The sequence below is a fragment of the Scomber scombrus genome, chromosome 1 (assembly GCF_963691925.1).
Source record: "Scomber scombrus chromosome 1, fScoSco1.1, whole genome shotgun sequence".
Classification (NCBI taxonomy): Eukaryota; Metazoa; Chordata; class Actinopteri; order Scombriformes; family Scombridae; genus Scomber; species Scomber scombrus.
Window position 1 is genome coordinate 9,709,511 of NC_084970.1, and position 22,761 is coordinate 9,732,271.

General features: G+C 40.0%; 1 protein-coding gene across 2 annotated transcripts in view; it reads left to right on the forward strand.

The window, feature by feature from the left end:
* The first annotated feature begins 247 nt into the window (after window positions 1–247).
* adcy7 (adenylate cyclase 7) overlaps window positions 248–22,761 on the forward strand; it is a 60,933-nt gene continuing 38,419 nt past the window's right edge. Inside the window, exon 1 of one of the 2 annotated variants that reach the window (XM_062420095.1) lies at window positions 248–338. The gene's annotated coding sequence lies outside the window, so the exon portion shown is untranslated. Of the gene's footprint in view, window positions 339–18,380; window positions 18,414–22,761 lie in introns of those variants that run through there. The other variant, XM_062420104.1, reaches the window with a different exon arrangement.

Consider the following 22,761-nt stretch of genomic DNA (forward strand, 5'->3'; position numbering starts at 1 on the left):
TACACTAGCAGAAAACACTTGACAATGATAATAAAATAAAGATAACAGGCACGACTTCACTTTCTATTGGCGGATACATTCAGCATGGTAACATTACATAAAGTAAAAGTAATAATAAAAACAAAAATACCGTTAAAAAAATAACCGAAAGTTCGGTAATAAAATGTGATTTCTTAAAAAAACGTGTGAAGGAGCGTTGTGCCGGCGCGTGGGTGTGCGCGTGACGGACAGATGAAGGAGGGGCGTCCTCGCGGGGAGCAGCGCGCGCACGGACAGTTGGGAGAAGGAGCACAGGGACCTTGATCCATCTCCGGGACGTGGTTTAAGATCTGTCACAGGTAAGAGACTCAAATTGTGTTTTAACAAAGAAAATAACGGCTCTCTCATGAAACCTTTGAAACCGTAACACCACGCTGTCACCGCACAAAGAAAAGGTGACATGTTGCTGCGCTTAAACAATTAAAAAAACCGTTAAAAGACTTGTTTCTTAGCCAAAAATGTTCACATTTCACAACCGCTTTCGATGCGAGTCGAAATGTTTAAGTTACAAATGTGTGTTTTTTGACAGAGTTTGGGGTTAAAATTGACGACTTTTCCTGCCGCGTTTTCACCTGGCAGCCCTGTCATCTTGAGTCTTGATGTTGAGTTTTTGAAACATTTCGGCTGCTGACTTTGACTCAATTGAATTTGAGCAGCGGTTAAGTTAAGAAATGCTCTGACATCGCAGATAAATGTATAAAGTGTGAGTTACCGGCTCAACTCGTGTTGTCACTTGTCAGTGACTTTGTGTTCTTACACTATAAGCCTGACTCAAAATATTTTCAGGGGCAGGAAATGTTTTTTTTTTCCAACCAGTATGCAGAAGTGCTGCTGTGCTGTCTTAAGATGCGGACTTAAAAGAGATTATCTCGTCATATCTCTAACGAGAACATTACGCACATGGGATGGTGAGACCAGCCCCCTTGCCTGCGTGCATGTATCCTCTCAGTACACTTCTTAGTGTTTTTAGTCTCTAGTCTCTGCCACATAAAACAAGGTTTTCAAGCAAACCTCTGTCCTCAGCTCTCAGTTCCTGTCTCACTGCTCTTACATTACTGCTATTTGCTTCATATCCTCTCTCATTTATTTGGTCAAGTTTGCAGTCTTTAGTGTTCACAAGTGGAGCTTTTTTTTTTTTTTTTTTTAACATAGTTTGACTGTGTTCATGTGAAATGCTGTTCATAAGGATGGTGTCCTGTCCAGTTTTTTTTTTTTTTTTTAACAATTAATACCACCACAGAGCATTTGTTAAAGGAGTCTGTGGCATTAAATTGAAGGGTGGCAGGGGGCAGCAAAGTTTGTTACTTTAAATCAGTGAAAAACTTTGAGCATTAAGTCTAAAGGGAACTTTCGCCTAATTTAGACAATAAAAACCTCTCCCACCTACTGTATGACAGATACAGACATCCATCTGTGCGGTTTCTGCCGTCATTCCAATACAATGGAGATAAAAGGAATCTTGTGTGTTGGTTAGCAGTATTGAAAAACTATGAGAAAACCTTGAGCTGCAATGTTACCACGACACAAAATATTGGCTTCCACTGCAGTGTTTCTTTGCTTGTATTAGCAAGGATCCGTGGGCTAATATGTAAATATTATGACATGTCAATGTGTGTATTTCACTCCTCATCTACACGTCCGCCATGCCTCATTTATTCATTCATTCTTTGGCTGACTTTTCTTAAGTAGAGTTGCAAAGTGGACTTTTCCTGGCATCATTATGTTGTTTAAACATTCGATGAAAGGAAGTCCAGAGTTTTTGCTCGAGTAGCAGCGACAGATTGTGGAGCTGTACAAATATATCCTGTGAGAACATCGCATCGCACTTTGTTTCTTCACTATGAAAACAAAATTACACTTGTGCTGATTAAGGTTGTTTGCTCAGGCTTAATAGCTATTGCTGTTTGCACTGAAAACTGAATTGAATGTTTTAAGTTTACAATGAACAGGAGTCTGAAAAATGTGTACACCCAGGGACAGCATGGCCACTACAATTCAGTGCTCATAGATCACATTTTGTCTCATGTTTCTGTCCATATGGAGCATTCATAGTGTCACCATCTGCATAAGGATGACAGCCATGGCGTGTGTGTCTGTGGGAGGGGTGTATCACTTGGATGATTACATCCCTTTGTCGATAGTTTATGGGGTCACAAGTAGCTGGTTTTGTGTGGTGAGGACAGAGCTTTAGCCCTTCTATTATTCAGCCAGAATAAAATATTAACATCAAGTTTATTCAAATAGTGATATTATTAGTACTGGTTTCTCTCAGAGGTCTGTAGTGAACAAAACAAGCAACTCAAAGGATTAAAAACCAAGTTAGAGGGCGAACAGGGCATTGATTTAGAAGTATGGAGCTTGTTTGTGTGAATATAATAGGCATACAAGACCACAGAGCGGCACCACATTAGGCCGGGGTTGAATTCTTGGTCGTGGATCAATGGATCAATGCTCCGCTGCCATGGTTAGTCCCCCTTCGTGGAGAAGCTGTTTGTTAAACTGTGACATACATTGGCATTTGCCATCGGTGTGCAATTATCCATTGTGATGTTGTGATGTATCTCATTCTGACATGATGGGAAGCTTGTTGTGATTGTGCATATTATTAGATAGATTTTACACTTAGATGGATCTGGACAGGGGCCGTCTGTTAAGGGTTATGCGGCGTAGACACACACGCGCTCACACAAAAACAGATCTGCACTGTTTGGAGTGACGACACAGCCTTCTTCTATTCTCAGCGTTGTTTTGTGACGAGTCCCCTTTAATAATCAGTGGTGGAGTTGTTTTGTGTTTCTTTTTTTCCCCCTCTGTCATGCAGCCTCAGCTTACCAGTGGTTCCCCTGAGTGAGCTTGAAGTGCTTCCAGTGACAATTCTCCAAAACTTAGTGTTTATTTTAGAAAATCTTTAATTTTCAGATTGTATTTTAACTGCCTACGCTGTTATGTCACGTTCACTGCACCCACAAAAAAAAACTGTGGTGCATTTGCAGCCCCTGAGACAAAAAAGAATCAGGTCATTTGGGCTTTTGTAGACTAATGTGTATTTATTGGGGCATCATCTATACCCTGTGGTGTATTGTTGATCTGATCATGTAGCTTCCCTCACTTCCTCACTGATGATTTTTCTTCTTTTTCTAATAAGAAGCATTTAATCTGTTCAGTTTTGTTTGAATTGTACAAAACAAACTCTTTGTTGGGTTTGTACATCATTCGCTGGCCCTCAAAAAAATTGGTGATAACTCATGTGGCTAACCTGAACATATACAGACCCGCTGATGCAAACACGCATGCATTCAGCACATACATTAGCCGAGGCCTGCTTGCTTGACAATGACAGTGACCTTGACAGGAAGTATGGGGGAACCTTCACAGGAAATGTGAATGTGACTTCTGGCAGGTTTTCTTTAGGGTTGACACCATCTGTCAGAAAGACACCCTCACTATCTCTTCTTGTACTACTTTCAGTATCTGCTCTGCTCTGCAACCATCTTCTCTTTTCTTTTTAGAAAGAATAGAATATTTATATTTTCTCAATCATTTATTCATAAACTAGTAAACAATAACACTAAAGTATCTGATTTAAAACATCTTTTTATTTTTTGCAGTAATTATAATAAAATAAACACCACCCACATCCCAAAATAGTATTATTTGCTATGAATAATTTCTCTCTCCTCCTCCTCAGGCTTGAAATGAGAAAGGCTTCTCTTGGTGGACAGTGTGCTAATCCATGAACACACACTGGGGACTAATCGGACTCATTAACTCCGACTCTGGTGCTCCTAGCCAGAGATCAGCACTAATCTGTCATTCACACAGCCTTATGCTCTATTTTCATGCACATTTCGAAAAGACATTAAACCCAGCATCAGAGAGAAATCAAGTCAACTGTACATAGTGATTTAGTGATGCTATAGTTAAAGAAAAAAACAAAATAATGTAGAGACTAATGCAAAAATAATCCCTCTCAGTCATCACTTATGAGCTATTAGAAGTGTGCGGTGGTGTATTTATCTACACTATTTTCTTATTTTTATATAATTTTTGCTGTGTTTGGGGCGTTTCTGGGCGTCACCTTTTTGGGCAGTGGGTGTATAATCCCCCCAGCCAATAACAGCACTCTGGGTGTGAGCTCAGGACCTCGTAGCATAACAACCAGGTTATATCGTATCGCTGTCTGTCCTCTGCTCTGCTCTGCTCTGCTCTACGTCTCTGTGTGGTGGATAAATAAGGAGTGGTGGGTCTGTGTGTCTGCTTGACCGAGAGCGGAGTGGAGCTACACACACACACACACACACACACACACACACACACACACACACACACACACACACACACACACACACACACACACACACACACAGAGCAGAGAAGATGTAGCTCTTAATTAACACAAAATCCAGAAATGCCTACGCTTGTGCGGAGGTGTGGGCCCGTTAATTTGTGCTTCAGAACATAACTGCTGTGGAAAAATCAGAATATTGTATTTATCTGATTCATGGCTTTTGAAGAAGATGCAAAGGCCCACTTTTAGCATCAGGTCAGACATCACCTCTGACACAATATATTCACTTTTGACAACAGGTGTCATGTGAGATCGTTTAACACTGCCCGGATACACACAAGAGCAAAAACATTGGCCATTAGATCATCGGTCAGTGATTCAGGCCACTTAGTACCACTCACACCCGAGCCACCCAACTGGATTGTTTTTTTTACACTGCTTTAAGCCTGTCGGATCTATTTAAAGTGAACCTAACCTCATCTCAATACTCGCTGGTCTGAGTGTGTGAGGCCAGAGAGTTGGGTGGAGGTGACCTTTTACTTGAGTGATGCTTCTCTCCATCTCTCACTCCCAGGATTTCCCCCTATATTGTGTTTTGAAATCATAGGAAGCTTCCCCACTGTAGAAAAAATAACCAACACAAGCAGGACACCACAGGAGCCGAGTACTCTAATGTCACTCAAGGTTCAAAGGTTGCTGTCATTGACGTCATCAAATCTGCAGGAGACTCGATCTCACTGTTTAAACTGACCAATGGAATCTGTGCGAGGGTTTGTTTTTTTCAACACTGAATACATGTTTATCTTACTGTAACTTCAACTTAATAAAACCTTCATTGATTTGGCATCACACACTAAATTCAATTCAGTTTTAAGAAGGACAAAAGTCATTTCGAGGCACTTTTCACATAGGGCAGGTCTAGACTGTATTCTTTAATTTCATTTAAAGAGACCCAACATTCTCCTATGAGCAAGCACTTGGCGACAGCTGCAAGGAAAAACTCCTCTTTAACGGGAAGAAACCTCAAACAGAACCAGGCATTTTCTCATGATTCTACAAACTAGATACATAACACATGCTGACTGATGATCTGCCCTTTCATGCCAAATCATGTCCGATATCTACCACATCTCTACAAACTGATTAAATGAACTGAAAATGTAGAAGTATTCTCTTCCTTTTACCCCGACACACTAATTACCACTGCTGCAGCAAGTTGTTTTCTTCTATAATAAGTTGAACAGAGGTCCTCTGTGTATAATTAAGGTATAACAAGTGGTTTTAGGTTAAATACATTGGTTAAAAACTACACTGTGGAGACAGAGGAGCACTGGAACAGCAAATCTGTGACAAAGTTTCTGAAAATAAGGAAATAATTAAGGAAATTATACATGAAAATGTGTTTCTGGGTTTGGCTGAGGCCTTATCTGTGGGGCGTTTAGATCTCCTCCCTGTGTTAGGAAATCACAACTTGTGTGCTCTTTTTTGATGTTACTAGTAAGTTAACATATTTCTATCCTAATATAGTTTCCAGTGAATGCATTAGAGACACACAGGTTAGTAGGTTAAGTTATTTAGCCATTTAAACCTCTCTGCTTTGCGTTACTCAAACAGGCTCATTCCCGCCTACCAATGCTAGGTTACAGGGGCAGCAGCTGTGTGTCTATATACTGTATCACTACTCTGACAAAAGTAGGGCCTGAAGCACCATATTTTAATTGCAGTAGTGTGTGGCCTGTGGGTGGACTGAACAACATGAAGTGCTGAAGTCAATTTATGGCTGTTACTGTATCTGTATTAAATGTCATAGTGCGAGTAGAAACAAGGGTTTCCACATTGTGCATTGTAAATCATTACAGAAGCTGCCAGTTCATATAGATATATCACATATAAGAGCTTAAACTGACAGTTTGGCAGTTGTGATATCAATGTTTCAAGTAGATTTAGCCAAACCTTACTCAGTACAACCCAAATAATCAATAACCTGTTAAGATAACTTGCAAAATACTTCATTTTTAAATTTGAATTACTCAACAGGATCACATAATCTGGATCATTTTTACATGAACATTTATGTTGTATATCATTATGTTGGCCCAAATTAATGAATGGCTAGATCAATAGTTGTGGGTTTTTTTGTGGTTCTGATAATTCATGTTTTTATCCAGTGTCCTTGTACACACCTTATCTTACCTTAACACATTTTAGCTAAACACATATGTTGTTATGAGTGAGTAGGTCTGTAGAAATGTGTAGTTGAGTGTAGTGAGTGACATTTGAAAGCAAGTATCCACTTTAGCCTCCTGCGCACATACATGGATAGGATATTCATTTCTGAACTGTATTTTTATCTTATATTTTATTGACATCATCTATCTTCTAATTTTCAGTCCCACAACTTGTTGAAGACTGCTAATGCGTCTTGCTCAGAGAAGCTCTTGAGGGGCCACGAGAGGCCGTGCCCTCTTTTACTTGTGCTGTTTGGAGAGGATCAGCACGGCTGAGATAGAATGCTTTTGGAGAGCCATTAGAGAAATGCCTCTTCACCTATTGTCTGTTAAATTGTTCCATTTCCTGGGCACCTTCCCCGCCCACAGCCCCTTAGTGAAAACACTAATTGCACCAATCAGCCTTCAGCAGTTTGGTGATAAAATGTATTATAACATAAGCACACACTCCAAAATAATCATTTATTTATAACCAACAAGATAGAGCTCAGACTTCTACAGCATGTATAATATCCCCTTAACGCTCTGGCATGAAACAATGTGTTGACCACAACTTGATATAAATATATAATCCTGGTGTGGCTAACGTGTAGACTGAACGCTGTGTCGAGTGTTGAAACAGCCTGCAGCCAGTTATGAGCCGATGCATGCCTCCTCCTGTGTGAATGCTCGTTTGAGTGTGGATGGTGCAGATGTGTGGGTGTCTCTTGCCCTCTCACTCTCTCTCGTTTTTTCTTTCTCTCTCTCTGTCTCTTTTCCCCATTTTCATTTCAATATTTTTTTGTGTCTTTCTGTGGTTCAAGGACATTATGTAATGCTTTATGAGAGCAGCCCATCTGGAGAAGTGCTGTTGAGACGGCGAGTTTGCAGAACTCACTTTAGAGCTGAAAAACGGCTTACCTGTGAAAGACATCAGTAACTCTGGACAGTAAAGGAAAAGAGGAATTTGCAGTGCAGCAGGTAAATCGCCCATTTTGAATATTTTTGAGTGTTAATATTGGAGATGTTGCTAATATACCTTGACTCTTTTTTTGAACAGTCTTAGACTTACTCTAAAACAGCAGCTTTCTCATGCAGTGTTTAAATGAGGTTTCAGTTTAGAGTTCAGTTGGCATACAGAGGTTTGCCCTCAAGGGATGATGTTTTGTGGTGTTATTGTGCGGCTACGCTAATTCACCCTTTCAGAGATGTGTAGCATTTGAATGCCACAGAGAGGTTTGCGGCACTCTGCTGCTTCAACAAGCCCCTCATTGTGCTCAGCTGGTTAATGAGTGATAAGCCAGGATTCTCTCTCTCTGTTTGAGAAGAAGAGCTGGTAGACAATCAAATGAATCAAGTGGAAACCCCCAACAGAAAAAAGGGCTTTCATACATTTATGTAGCTTGAATATAGATACATATTTAGATGTCATAGGTGTGCCTTGGCTGCAGAAATTATGATCATTCAGATATTTTTAGTTTGAGTTAAGTGCTTTAGTTGTGCAAGTTTGGGCTGTGTCAACCAGCCAGTGTTGATATGATGGTGGTGAGTTCTTTTTCTGTTTTAGAAGGATTCGTTGAGCCATCAGTGTACAGAAGGCCACAATTATAGTTTGGTTAGTGGCGGTGATCGGAAAACACTCCAAATATGGCCTTCAAAGAGTTGAGATCAATAACTGTGCCACATACATTTGAAAAGGTATTAAACTAAAATTCTCCAGCTGCTGACAGGACAGAAACATACAGCTGTGGGTGTCTTACGCAATTCTTATCTCCTCCTGAAACGACTTCTGACAATTTCCTGCTGATCAGATGGAGCATGTGAAGTATTTAATAGCCTGAGCCTGATGTTTATTGATATAAATGAACTAGAACTGCAACTTGCGATTATTTTCATTATCAATTGATCTGACCATTTTTTTCTCGATTAAGCCCAACTGATTAGTTGTTTGGTCTATAAAAAGTCACAAAATGGTGAAAATTGTTGATCAGTTTCCTAAAGGCTGAGATGACATCCTCAAAAACATCTAAACAGCCAACCCAAAGATATTCAGTTTACTATCATAGAAGATGAAAGAAAATGGAAAATGATCACATTTAAGAAACTCAAATCACACTTTGGACATTTTTTTCTTAAAAAACAACAACTAATCAAGCTCCTTCTCCCATCACACCCTAATGTGGTCCAGGGAATAAGATGTGACTGAGTGGACTGTCTTATAGAATAGATACTTGCACCTTTTTGCAATGGATTAATTTCCAGGTGAAAAGAAATATTTTACTGAACGAAACTATAATAAAACTAATGAATTCCTCATTTTTTCTGGTGCACCCTTTTGACCTCATTTTGGCATCTACTTTTAAAAGATCTGGTTTCTGTAGTTGTGGTGCACATACACACATACACATACACTCACACACACACTGCAGCCTTTGTGGGACTGTCACACGGACCACTGCTGTCACCATTTGGGAAGGTGTAGTCCGGTGAAGTGACCCGCGGCTTTAGTCTCAGGTGTCTAGAGAAGCTATTTCATTAATGAAGTGTGGTCAGTGATCCTGCTCTATGTTATTCTGTTGTTCTTTAACTCTTTAGAAGAGTCACTTGTGTTGACATAACTTTTAAAATTAGTGGTTTATTGCATAACAGCATCCATTTATGACTAATTGTGCAGTGGCTGTAGGTTCCCTTTTTTATGAAGCTGTCCTTGCAGCGTTGTTAGGGAAATGAGTCACAGTTGCCAAGGAAGTGAGATGGTGTGCGGTCGACTGTATGTCACAGGGTATGGTTGGCCTTCACTCAAGAGAGCTCTCAGAGCGTGAAAACCTGTGTGCTTGCTTGATGTTAAAATTCTGTAGAAATGCATTCAGATTTGGAAGAATAAAGACACACAGAGAGGAAAGAAAGGCGAAGAGTGCAAAAAGAGTTTGTCTCATTTACAATATTCTGAAAGCCAAGCACTTCAAATATGGTTGAAAGCCATTTGCACACGCACACACACACACACACACACACACACACACACACGTACCAAAACGTTTACAGAGGCCGCTAACACATGCTAACTTCCATCTGGAGGTTTTAAGGTGTCAGATTAATCCAAAAACTGTAGTTACACACTGTCTTCCTCTCTCTAATAAAGCCTATGTGCTGCAAGAAAGTGTGTGTGTGTGTGTGTGTGTGTGTGTGTGTGTGTGTGTGTGTGTGTGTGTGTGTGTGTGTGTGTGTGTGTGTGTGTGTGTGTGTGTGTGTGTGTGTGTGTGTGTGTGTGTGTGTGTGTGTGTGTGTGTGTGTGTGTGTGTGTGTGTGTCGTTGCTCAGTACGAGGTGATCAGAGAACATTTGAAAGGTCAATGTTTTTTGGTGGTTTTAGGAAGTTCCAGTGTGTCCCAAGTTTACTGTGCTAATCACTCAAGCCGCTTCTTCAAGTAGCTTTAAAGTTAAGTTATTGTTTATTTATTTATATCCCCGTCAGCTGTTTCCAGCCTCTGTAAGACTTATGGTTTCAAGGAATTACACAGAGACCAGTAGCCTTCTGCCTTTGATTTCTCTGTTGAAGAACTGAATTGATTGGAATAACATGGTTTCATTTGTCTCATTTTATTGCAGTTGTCTAAAACGAACAGCTGCACAGAAACTTTGCCTTTTGTAAAATGCAATTCAAAAGACATGTGTATAAGTCATTCATATTTTAATAACTCATTTTAATGTATAAGTGGAATCTCCGTAGCCGTCATAGCCTTGACATGTAGTTACATTTTTTAGGAGGCACACATTTAGGTTGGCCTTCACTCAAGAGAGCTCTCAGAGCATGAAAACCTGTGTGCTTGCTTGATGTTAGAATTCTGTAGAAATGCATTCAGATTTGGAAGAATAAAGACACACAAAGAGGAAAGTAGAAAGGTACAGTCTAGCCTACAGAGTAGCTTCAGAGACTACATACATACTATACATACTGTGTAATGCAGCATATAAATCCAGTTTGCTGTGTTCTTAATGATACGAATACAGTAAAATACTTTAGCCAGAAGTTTTAATAGACGGCAAATTTTCTGTCACTTTGTAAAGATTTGGAGATCATGTTCTTGGTGAAGTTTTGGAGATTTTCCTCACATCTCCCCTTAAAACAAGACAAATCAGTGAGTCTGTTTTAATTCATGAAGCAGCTGCCTTTATTTTATAATAAAGGCTGTGCTCAGTGGGTAGAGGTTTAAACTGGCTGCCTGCAGTATTTTCATATTGCTTTTTCTACAGTAAAATACTTGTGAGGATTTTTAAACAGCTTGTTCTTGTTTCACTGTTGTTGCTGTGATAGTGGTTATATATGTTTTATCAGAGGGCCTGTGGATAAGGCCTGCTGCGAGCCACACTGCATTGCTCAAGTCTGATATATGAATCAACACCGGCCACTTAACCATGATAGACTGGCATTTGAACCGTCTGATTTTTGTTGTGAATGCACTTCAGATAGATTGTCTGAGGGTGAGAGAGACAGAGAGAGAGCTGCCAGGAGTGGATCTTGATCCCGCTAATATTGAAACATATCTTCAGATTTCTCTTGGCATCTTTACTTAGGATGTTGTCAAGCCTGCTGTGTTTTCTGACATTGCAGATATTAATTCCTAATACTCAGCCAATAGCTAACTGAAAACACTTTGAAAAATTGGAGTTCCTGAATCACCTCTATAATGTGAATTGATTCGCTCAATGTTTTTTATAGACACACATTAACTGATGCAGGTCAATTGACGCGCTACATCTGAAAACTAGCCATGCGTGTTGAACATGCAGACACAATATTCTTTTATACTTCTGGTTTGGGACTTACTTAACACATAAGATGAGTTCCTCATGGATGTGGTACAGGGTGAGACTGTGACTCACATTTGGGAGGGGCTGCAATGAAACTCCAGTCATCTCAAACCAGTTCCTTTGAGCAATCCTGCACAAGCAGACAGATGCTCAGTGGGAGAGTAACCTCGCCTTCACCCAACATGGCCAAAAACTCTTCTTCCCACTCACCCACAGAAACCCCAGGAAGAGTGCCGCTGCCTCCAGACATTCCTGGCTGTTCGGCAACGATGCTTTCCTGCACATTCTTTGGCTCGCGGTGGCAAAACATAGGGGGTGGCTTTTACAAAATGTGTAACTCTAGCCCTGCCACATATTGTATGGCTGCCACAGACAAAGCCTCCATTGAGAGTCAGGAAAAGTAGTGTGCCAATGGAGAAAGTCTATGAGGTGGAGTAAAGAGGCTCGTTAATGACAGGCCGGATGTCATTTGTATGAAAAAGCTGGTACAGGAACACTAATGGTAAGAGTACGCCTCACAAACAATGCTAATAAAGACACTGAGTGGGAAGGCAAGGATGCTATTAGTTAAATCTTCAGGCTCAATCCACTCCAGCTAGCCGAAGCTCCCAGGAGCCAATTGAGGTAATGAGATCCCTCTGTGCTCCTCCTGCGTCACTGCCACTGTCTGACCTCTCAGCTGCAGCACAGCTGTAATTGAAGGCTTAGCAGAATGTGACGCGCCGTGCAGCGTTTATAGCTCATAGAGTCAGCATTTATTTTTTCTCCATTACATGTATGATTTTTTCTTAGCACAACTATTCAAAGTAGTTCTGCCATGTTTACCCAAGAGTCAGTGGATCAGCCTTGTTCTGTGTCAGTGAGGCATTCAATGCTTAATCACGGGCAAAGGCTGGAGTATTCCTAACGTCTAATATGCCTGCAACACCAATCAGTTTTATGCCGATGGGCCTCTGAGCACCTCTGTTGTGGCGTTCAAGTGCTCTGTGCAGGAGCAACTTATCAGTAGGAGCGGGTGAGAGTTGATCAACAGCCTGTCACCTCACTTTCCAGGTAATAGCACTGTTGGCTGGAGTCGGAGACCTGTGCTTAGACGGTGCTCTGGCTCGATGGTGTAAGTGTGTGTGATGGTGTGCGGACAGGGTGTGTTTCACAACACTCATTGGTCTTCTGTGTTTGGGCCAGAGCCAGGCAGCTGTTTTCCTACACAGACAAGCTGACTCCTCCCTGCCTGTACACCCATGTCATGTCCACAGTAAAGTATAGATCATTGAAGGAAATTTTACCCTTAACATCATTTTCTTTGCTGGCTTTAAACATATCGGTGGCATTTTTATACACAGTTAAGTTTTTGTTGAGCGCTCGTAGGATCTTATCATGTTATCGAATAATTGTAAGCGTTTCAGTTGCGTGTTTCTGTCATCCATCTTATGCGCGACTTGATTGAACAGATATGCTTCTATTTTAATCAATACAGCTGTCTATACAGGTTATGTGTCATGTTTCACTCACGCTTCATGTGTGTAAGTGCGTTTTTACACTTCAAGTCAATTGTGTTCTGTTTAATATGTGTAACTTCAGTGATCGTGCGCTAAGTTGTGAGCACTGCCAAAATTCAGGTGACCTGCACTGATTCCTGTGCTTGAAGGCATCTTGCGTGGACACTGATGGAGGAGCGAACCTGCTGCTCTGCTACTGTAACATGCTGGTTTCACTACCCAAGCTGTGTAAATTCAAAAGAAGAGTACTTATCTTTTTATGCGGATGAATCCAGTTACATGTACAGAGGTTCATACTGCTCCCCAGACACCAGCCTCCTCTGCACAGATGCTTCGTCTAACAACATGCTCGTGCATCCTTCTTGACTTCCCACTCAAATGCACTGCATGAACAATTGCCGTGCAATGTTAAAAGCATTAAAGAAATTGTTGTATACCAGGATGTTGCTATGGTAAAGAGTCATTTTGAAGCTTTGCAAATGTCTGCAACAGCTGTAGTAAAGCAAATGAAAAGACTTGGGGGGGGGGGGGGGGGGAACAAAAAACTGGCACTCATGAGCAAGTTCATGACAAACAAAAGTTGACCATCAATTTTCACAAGTCTACAGCTGTTTTCTCATATGAACTGCGGACAATGTCCGTAGAATCAGATCTGGACATCAGTGAGATTGCTCGCTGTGAATTTGTGGGACAGTAAATTTGTTCACACATGGGGCTCAATCAAACATTATTATAGCTGGCTGTGTAAAGGCCATTAAATGTTCAGTCCAACTGATTGGGACTTGTGTGTTCTCACAAACAGCTCCTCCAGGAAATGTCTGCAAAAATGTATCTTTTTTTTAGTTCATTCCACCACATCAAACTTTATACATTCTGACACATTTCTGCTAATTTAACACACATTTACTCTGAATGTGCTTAATATAATGGACTGTGGTAAAATTCAACAGTTAACAGGGTATTTGCAGAGGTTTACTGTCAGTCAAGCACTAAGTCAAACCTTCTTTGGCAGAAATAACTCTCTAATGACTCTAAATGTTTCTTGTCATACGTAACAGTCTGTGTATTCCTGCTTTAGAAATATCTTTCACACCCTGCACGTAGAACACTGAAACATTCTTAGCTTGTCTTGTATGCACTGCATGTTTGAGATCAGACCTAATCTAAGCCAGCGGCTCCTAACCTAACTGTTTACTTCCACTTGAGTTTGAAGGGCTACATTTATACTTTAAATCCTTTGTCTGCATACTTACCTGTATAGTACTTCCATCCACTGCCATACTGTACATTTGGCAGACATTCAGCTCTATTTTCATGGGGGCACAAAGCTAGCAGTAGCACACATGTAGTCACAGTAGCATTTTTGTACAAGTTGTACCTTCTTCACTTTAAATGTTTCATCCAGTGTACTTAATGGTTGAATTCAATATAAATGGAAATAGCAATGTAAAATTTGCTTGTTGGATATCCTGAACATACCACAGATAGGAATCGCATCACATTGCATCACATATTTTAAATGTGAACAAATATTAATACTTCCGCTATGGCTGTGACTTTTTCCAGTATTTACAGTTCAAATGCAAAGTACACCTCATGTAATGTGGTAATTTAAGCACTGTACATTTTGAATTAAAAATCTAATCAGAATCTTAGGTTTTAATCTTTCTCATCTAAACACTCTGGGGATGTAACTGGAGTGGAATGCGTTCCTTTTGCTGAATTATGACAGATTTGGCCTTGAGAGATGAAGTCATCAAACACCAGTTTAAAACTCGAGCCAGCTTTGTTTTCCCGATTATTTTTGTCACTCTTGTTCGCGTTGCTTCTCATGGAGACCTTGAAGACTGCAGGAAGAGAAAAGAGTCTGATATGCAGCGTGAAGTTGGAAAGCTTTCACAGCCACATCATTTCATATATACCGATACAGGAATTAAACATTGCAGGGGATGAAGTCGCAGTCTGTGCACAGACACACACAGGGACTTTTAATCCCTTCAATCTGAAAGTTTAGGTCTAATGTCACATAATGCATCACTGTATCTGAACATCAGATCCACCCGTATAAGAATGAATGTTTTGTGAGGGGATCGGTGGGCTTATCTGTCTCATGCTGTGCACCACAGTAGTAGAGAGTACATCTTCAGTACGTAGTACTGGATTTCAATTTTCCTCTCTCAATACTTACTGTGAGGGATTTTTTGTTTCAGTGATGCATGAATTCATATAATATCACAATACTCTGACACATAGCCTAGTATGACCCTACCCACAGTGGAAAGGGATTATGCATGACAAACAGTAAACTACTGGTACAGTATATTTCTCCTGTAAAAACATGGCCTAATTTACATATGAATTTACGTGTTATTGTTGAAATAATTCAAGTGAATTCTTGTAAGCAAATGGACCAATTTGGTAATACAATGTAGAGGAATGCAAAATAAATCACAACATTCATTTCACAGCCAACATTTAATGAACTTTTGATCCGAGATTAACTTATTATTATCCCAGAGGGAAACTGGTGTACAGCGTGGGCAGAAAATTTAACACACACAATAAAAAAATATGCACAGTAAGAGAGAAAAAAACAATCACAGTCAGCAGGTAGTTTTAAACACAGTCCACTTATGGCACACGCCCTGAGTAAACAGTACTCAAAAACACAGCACCTTCCTGCAGGGCTTTACAGATTCAATGAAAGAAAGAAATGAATTTTCTTTTTAAGCACATCTTGGTAATGCAGGCAAAGTCCATTTACATTACAGGTTTATTTAACCTTGAGTTGACACAAACAGCAGCGATGTGTTGCAATCATTTCCTTAAGCTAAATGGATAGTATTTTTTCTTATTTACTTGAGACATCACCATGGTAGTCTGTGAAAAATGTGTAAAAAAAAAAAGAACACAATAACACACACATACACACTCTTACAGTACAATGTCTACAAGCAGATTGGTTACCTCCCATTTTCCTGTGATGATGTAGATATTATGTAATGCTATTGTCATCGTGGTGTGTAAATCACTGCTATCAAGACCCCTTTAACCCTAATTAGTTTTTTGATATGGAACGAGGCCTCACCCTTTTGTTCAAACATGCATGACTCAATGTTGAAAATATAAAATGACATAATTACACACATGGTATGTATGTACACACATAATGAGGTTTTAGCATAAGTAAGAAAAGGCAAATTAATGGTTTGATGCAACTGAAGCACTTGAAAGCATTTTACCGTATGCTGAGTCAACTTTCTCCACGTTTACTTATTGTGACCAATCAGCCACACTGTTGAATACTGAGCGATTTAACAGAAATACACATCTGCCATTTCGCTCTACATTCTCCATTTGTCTTTCTATTTCATCACCTTATTTTCCCCCGAGAACTATTCACAGAAATGAAAGAACATCTCGCTCATGTGTTTCTTTTACAGGCCTGTATCTTTCAGTGACCATGGCACAGGATGCAGGTCAGACATTACAGTTGACAGAGGAGGGTGTGGTGATGATACAGCGTCACGCATCTTTACACACACATATACACACACAAACACTTTGCAGGTCAAACTATTACAGTGCTACCGGTATTTTTCTAAAGTCATAACACTCTCCAATCTTGCCAGTTTCTGGCGTGGCCTCTATTGTCTGGACTTCCCAAAGACAACAGAGAATGTGTTTTAATGAGGACGACCATCATGGAATATGTTTCCCTCTAATGTCAGGCAGCTGCATATGGGGAATTCTTAATCCTTGCTCCTTAAGCATCAAAGGGCCTCTCTCATTAGTGCTGTAAACTGGCTTGTAAATCTGTGTACTCACATTACAGTGTAAACCTCATTCATGTTCCACACATTAGCTTCTGGTGTTTAAAGGCATTTCTTCCTCCTCAAATCATGCTCTTTGATAGTGAAAATTAACCAGTGCAGTTATGGGTGAATGTACAGTATGAACCATTACACACACAGTTAAAACAACACTAGTTATGACAGCAGATTATAGAAAAAACGCACCAGATGGCCCTGTCAACTGCCGAGCTTTATGGTAGCCTGGAAAATTAGCATCATCAGGCTGATCTGAAACTGCCACCTATTTCTGTTGCAGCAGCAGCAGCTCTGCATGACATACACGTTAGGTTTTGTTTAGCTACGTAAACAGCGCTGTACTGCGCTGGTTGGACATGTTGAGGTTTCTTTTTGAATGGTAGTGCCGGTGGTGAGCTGGCTGGCAGACTAAAGGATAATTATGGTTTTCTCATTGGTGGTGGTGGTGGTGGAGGTGGTTGAAGGGGCTGAGGAGCCCTACTGCTCCACAGTTACAGGATGGAGCAGGTCCAGTTATGAAACCTGAAATGGGGATGTGGCTGGGCTACACCAGCTGGAAACAATGGTCTCTCTCACTGTAGTGCATACTTTCCACACTGTTTTTCCTTCTCAGGTTTGTTTCCAAATTATGGATCTGTTAGAAGAAAAAAAAATCAAACAAAAAGAAAGAAAAGATTGGAGTTCATCTTTCAGTTCATAATTGTAATTATGAACTGAATAATTGTACATCATATACACTCTATATATGTTAAAGGTTTAAGCACAAACTGAAACACTGTGGCTCTGAGCCGCATAAAAGCAACAATAACATTTCTAAACTTAACCACAGAGCATAAATAGTGTTTTCTTTTTAGGTCTCTCTTGTCAATAGGTGCTTTGTTAAAGAAAGAATAAAACCCTGCAGACACAACCTCTCACAAAAGCAAGAGATTAACTGTTGGATGCTTTTTATCCACTAAAAGCAATATGTTTTAGTAAAATCCTTTTTATACTCGTCATGTCTGCATCTCTCAAATATAACTTGAGCGTTCAGAGAATTCTCCTTAAAGAAGTCGTTGGTTATTTTGTCGAGAGTCCTCTTGCTAAAACTCAGAAAAATAATTATAAATCATTTCCTTCTTTAAAAAGCAGAACGACTGGTTGCATCACTTAAGATAAAGATCTTCTCTATTTGTGCGACTGTGCTGACATAATGCAAAGGACGACTTGGCTAACTGATGGATAATACTGTATATTTGCTTTTCGAGAGTGCAGGTGTTTTCAAATCCAAACAGCACATGAGAAGGAAATGGCTCAGACAAATTCAATCAATGCTATTTCAATATTGAATTTGCCTCATGGCTGATATGTTTAGATCTAAATTCTATGTATCTTTAAATCAATAAACCCCTCTTTGGGCTGCGGCAAAATTGATGGCTTCACTTACGGCGGTGCGACACAACTCCAGTTTGTGGAAGTAAATGTGAAACACTTGAGCGGTAACATGCTGCTCTTGCTTGCACTTCCTGTATTTATTAAAAGCAATGGCATTTAAAGCTTAAATCCGTGCTGATATAGCATCCTGTTAATATTGTTAGGTTTCAGCAGCTCCTTCTGGCGAACGCGGCTAATTCAATACCAGTAGACAGTACTGGGAGGAGAGGAGGGGAGATGGGAAAGAACAGGAGGCCTAATCTAATCTTGCTGTTGCATTGCTGTACATACATCAGTCATCTGTTTATGGGAAGGCTCTGTGCATGGTAAGCTCCTGCAAGATTACAAACCCAAATCTGACCAGGATACAACTTACTGCTTTTACTTGACCCATCTGTTTCAATCCAGCTGCAATGATAACTATTTGTCACATTAACTGTTATATATTGAGTAAGACTAGATCATTTCCTCTTGTGTCTGATTATATCGTAGGAAGTACTAAATTTGTCATGAATATGCCTTCTTGGTGACATGTTTTTCAGCCATCTTCCTTTAAATTCTCAATGCATCACTGTCCACAGAACAACACCAGATGAAAGCATACAGTAGGCTAAAAAGTTTTGTATGTATCAGAGAAGAAACAGAGCTTTAAAGTTGGGATGTACTTTATAAATATCTAAACATCTTAACAGCGACAACTACAGCCGACACATTTTGAAACCTGATGAAGCATTTTTTCCATTTCCCACCCATTGATCTCTTTTTAATGGTGAAAGTTTCAGCTGTGGCCTGGAAATAATTCTGACATACTTTACAGAGACATGAAGTGATAATCAGGTCTCAGCAAAATCTGACGTCCTCCTTTTTTTCTTAAGTTTACAGTTCTGCTATTCTCTCTTTTTGCCTAAATCAACATTTTGTTCTTATTTCATATGTTGTACAAATATAAACAGTATTTAGTATAACATTGTACATAAATTACCTTGAGGCATTTTTGATAATATTTGTACTTACATTTTCAATTTATTTTTTGTAACATAATGTTTATACACCAGCTCTACTTATGGGTGCCATTTACATTTACATACACTTATACCTGCTTACAAGTACATTATAGTGTGTTATAAACCATTTATTAGCTGTAAATAAGGGGGGACTTCAAGTGAACTTCAACCTTTCAAATTTAAATGCACAATACATTTGTGATAAAGGTTTGTTTCCTGACATATAGGCGTTAAAACACTCCAGGCTGCTATCAAGACAAATTGGCCATTTTAATAACAATCAGTAGATCATCACACGTCGGAATTTACTATTCAGATTATTGTGAAGCTACATTTTACCAGCAGGTCCTTCTCTGAAGTTTCCCAAGATAGCCACAGAGCCCCGGAGATGTCCTCCCCAGAAGGAAAGAGGAGGAGGATAATCACCGACACAAGAGGACAAAGTCCAAGAACGACCAAGCACCTCTAAAGATACTCCTCGCACTGTGGCCGAGGTCATATCTTCCATCAAAATAGAAGTATCCTCAAATGGCACCAGACAATGTTTGGTGACAGAAAGGGTGTCAAAAATGTGTGTCATCAGTGACGGTTATGTTCGTCGAGGGGAAGAAGCAGATGTTTTGGTGCTCCATGCCGGTGCCAATGACCTCGGACTGATGTCCCCCCAGAAACTGGCTTTTCTAATGCATCAGCGAGCAGCAGCAGTGGAGACATGGGAAACCCATGAAGATAAATAATGACAGGGAGTCTGTCAACAAGTTCATGATGAAGAATGTTGACTACATCGAAGGTGAACTCATTGAACATTCCTTCCTGAAGTTCTACAATAAGAAAATGTTTCTGTCAGATGGAGTGCATCTGTCCAAAGATGGAAACCAAGTTTTTTTAACCAGCATCCAGAACATCCTGAAGAAGATACTTCACAGGTCTTCTTCAGAACAGCGTTCTGCTGACTGGCCCCTTGGCTTGGATCCACGGGCCATTCTGAATTGTACATAATTGTGACTGTAAATGTGATTATCTGTATATGTCTTGTGAAATAAATGTTGAAAAGTGAATTAAAAATGGATTCTGTATAGTGGTACAATATCTGTAGTGACAATAAGTTGGCAGTAATGTTCAAAATGTTCACATTATTTAACATCTGTCCAGGCCAATCTCATTTCATTTGAGCTCAAAATATAGATCATGTTTATCAACCTCTCAAACACTAATTTAAGAAATATCACATTGTCAAATATTCTATATGGCATTCTTAGTTCCATTGTACACCACTGGTTTAATCTTTTTTGCCTTCATTTATATAGTGTGTGTATAGAGAGAGAGGGGTATGACCTGCAGCAAAGGTCCTTGGCCAGATTGGAACCAGGGACGCTGCTATTACGTGGCATGCGCTCTAACCACTCAACCACCAGGGTGCTCCACTATTGTGTAAAATTTTAATCTGAAAAGTAACTAAAGCTTTCAAATAAATGTAATGGGTTAAAAAGTACAATGTTTCCTACTGAGGAAATGTAGTGTGGTAGAAGTATGAAGTATGACGTAGCAGAAAATGGAAGTACTCTAGTAAAGTACATCAAAATTGTTCTCAAAATGTTCCACCACTGAATTACAATGCATACTTCATGTGATTCATAGTTTAGTGAGCATATTCCCAATGACAGTAGTAATCTTAAAGAAAACCATTCCATTTTGAATGGACGAGAAACATAGGGGCACTACAGAGGGGGGACTTTAGCAGCCTCAACAGCACACTGACATTCCTCTGACAACTTGAATGCATTCTAAGACCTACTAAACTTTTCAATGGAGCAGTGTCGTCATCAGAATTTTTGCAAAACGCACGGTAATACCCAGCCATCCCCAGGAACTGGCGGAGATCACAGCGTGTTTTGGGAGCTGGGACATCTAAAACTGCCTGCACCTTGGCAGAAACAGGGCTAACACAACCATGTCCCACCTGATTATCCAGATAGGTAACAGAGGCGTTTCCAAACTCACCCTCTGCCAACCTGTCTCATATGAGTGGATTCATTATGGATTCAGTATACATGTGTCTACTCTACTGTATGAAAGGAGTAATTAGAGACCCAAAGGCATATTTCAGTATTCTTTGACAAGAATGTTTTTGTATAAGTAAGTCAGCTGTACTGAGTCTGACTGAGTCTGGTTCCTTGGGTTGAGCGTAACTGACCTTTAACCGCATGGCCTCTAACCCTGATGTGCACTGTGGGATGAGAAACATGTTTCTCTGTTTTCTTTTACAGAGGTCACTCTTTGTCTCTTTTAGATTTGTCCTATCTTATTCAATGGCAGCACAATGACTGCCATAAAAATCACCAGAGTGATTTATTAAGAAGAGAGACCTGAATGTTTGCTCTGCGTGAAAAGCTTTTGAATTGGGCGTTAGTTAGGTGAAGATCTGACCAGATCTTTAGATAAGATTGGTTTATTACCAATGAAGCGATTACTTACCATAAAGGAAATTAGGTGCATTCATTAGACAGGTAAATTGCGCAGTCTCAAATGAGGAAGTTTTCTTGCTTCCTTGAAATTAAAATCTCAAACTGAGGTGGGAGGAAAATGCCAATGATTTAATGTTTTTATATACACTTGTCTAGTACTTGACCAACAGCATTTTTTGTGCCCAGTATGGATGTGAACACTCTCAAAGACCTTTTGAAGTTGAAAGTCAGTACTTTTACCACGTAGTCATTGTTTCACTTCTTCTAATACACTGAAGTACATACAGTTCGTAGCCAAAACAACTGATGTAGTGCACTGTATCCAACTGCTTGACTGGTCCACCATCAGCTTTGCTTCCTGTTAGACATCCGGCATTGTCTAGCGCTGTTTAGGCTGCCCAGCAGATACCTATTCCTACTTTGCTTCCTGTGAGGCTGGACATGTCATCCTGCTGCAGCATTATATAACCATTTTCTGGAAGCTCTTCCATGATTTTCTACGCATCTGGTCTGGTGTCAGATAATTAAATAGCACACAGAGTAATACATTCTGTCAACATTTTGTCAGGATGAAAAGGAAGCACACTGTGTACTAGGCATTAATATTAGCCCCTTGATGAAAGTAATGTCTGAAACTTTACCTTCATCAACAGAAAACCAGATGTTTCAGTGCAGATGTTAACAGTACAAGAAACCCACATGACCAGAATATATTTCAGAAGTGCAGCAAATCCGCCACAGCAATGATGACTTTGCGTAAAGGATGAAAAACGTGACTTTTGATGACTTAAGTTATGCACAGTCATAAAAATACTTAGTACTCTGCTGTTTAATGAAGAACCCAGCGTGGTTTCCATTCTCATCATACTCATTTTGTTTTTCTAAACCAATCTACAAAATACCCATTCACACACACAGTTTCTCTTTTACACAACAGCCTGTAGGTTCCTGCATCCCAGCAGCAAGCGCGCAGTGACGTTAGTTGGTTTTTGTGTGGCTGCTGTTCCAGGATCCAGTGACGCCAGTTTACAAGGCTGCTATGTGATTCCCTCAATTGCCAAGCTTTCATAGTGAAAGATCTGGCAGTCAACGCAGCAGTTTCAGCTATTCATCCTCGCTCACTGAGAGACTCGGCTCTATTGAAGCGTACATCCCTGTCTGCTCTCTCAGCTCAGGTCTGACGGTGCTGCTTTTTTGCCATGGTA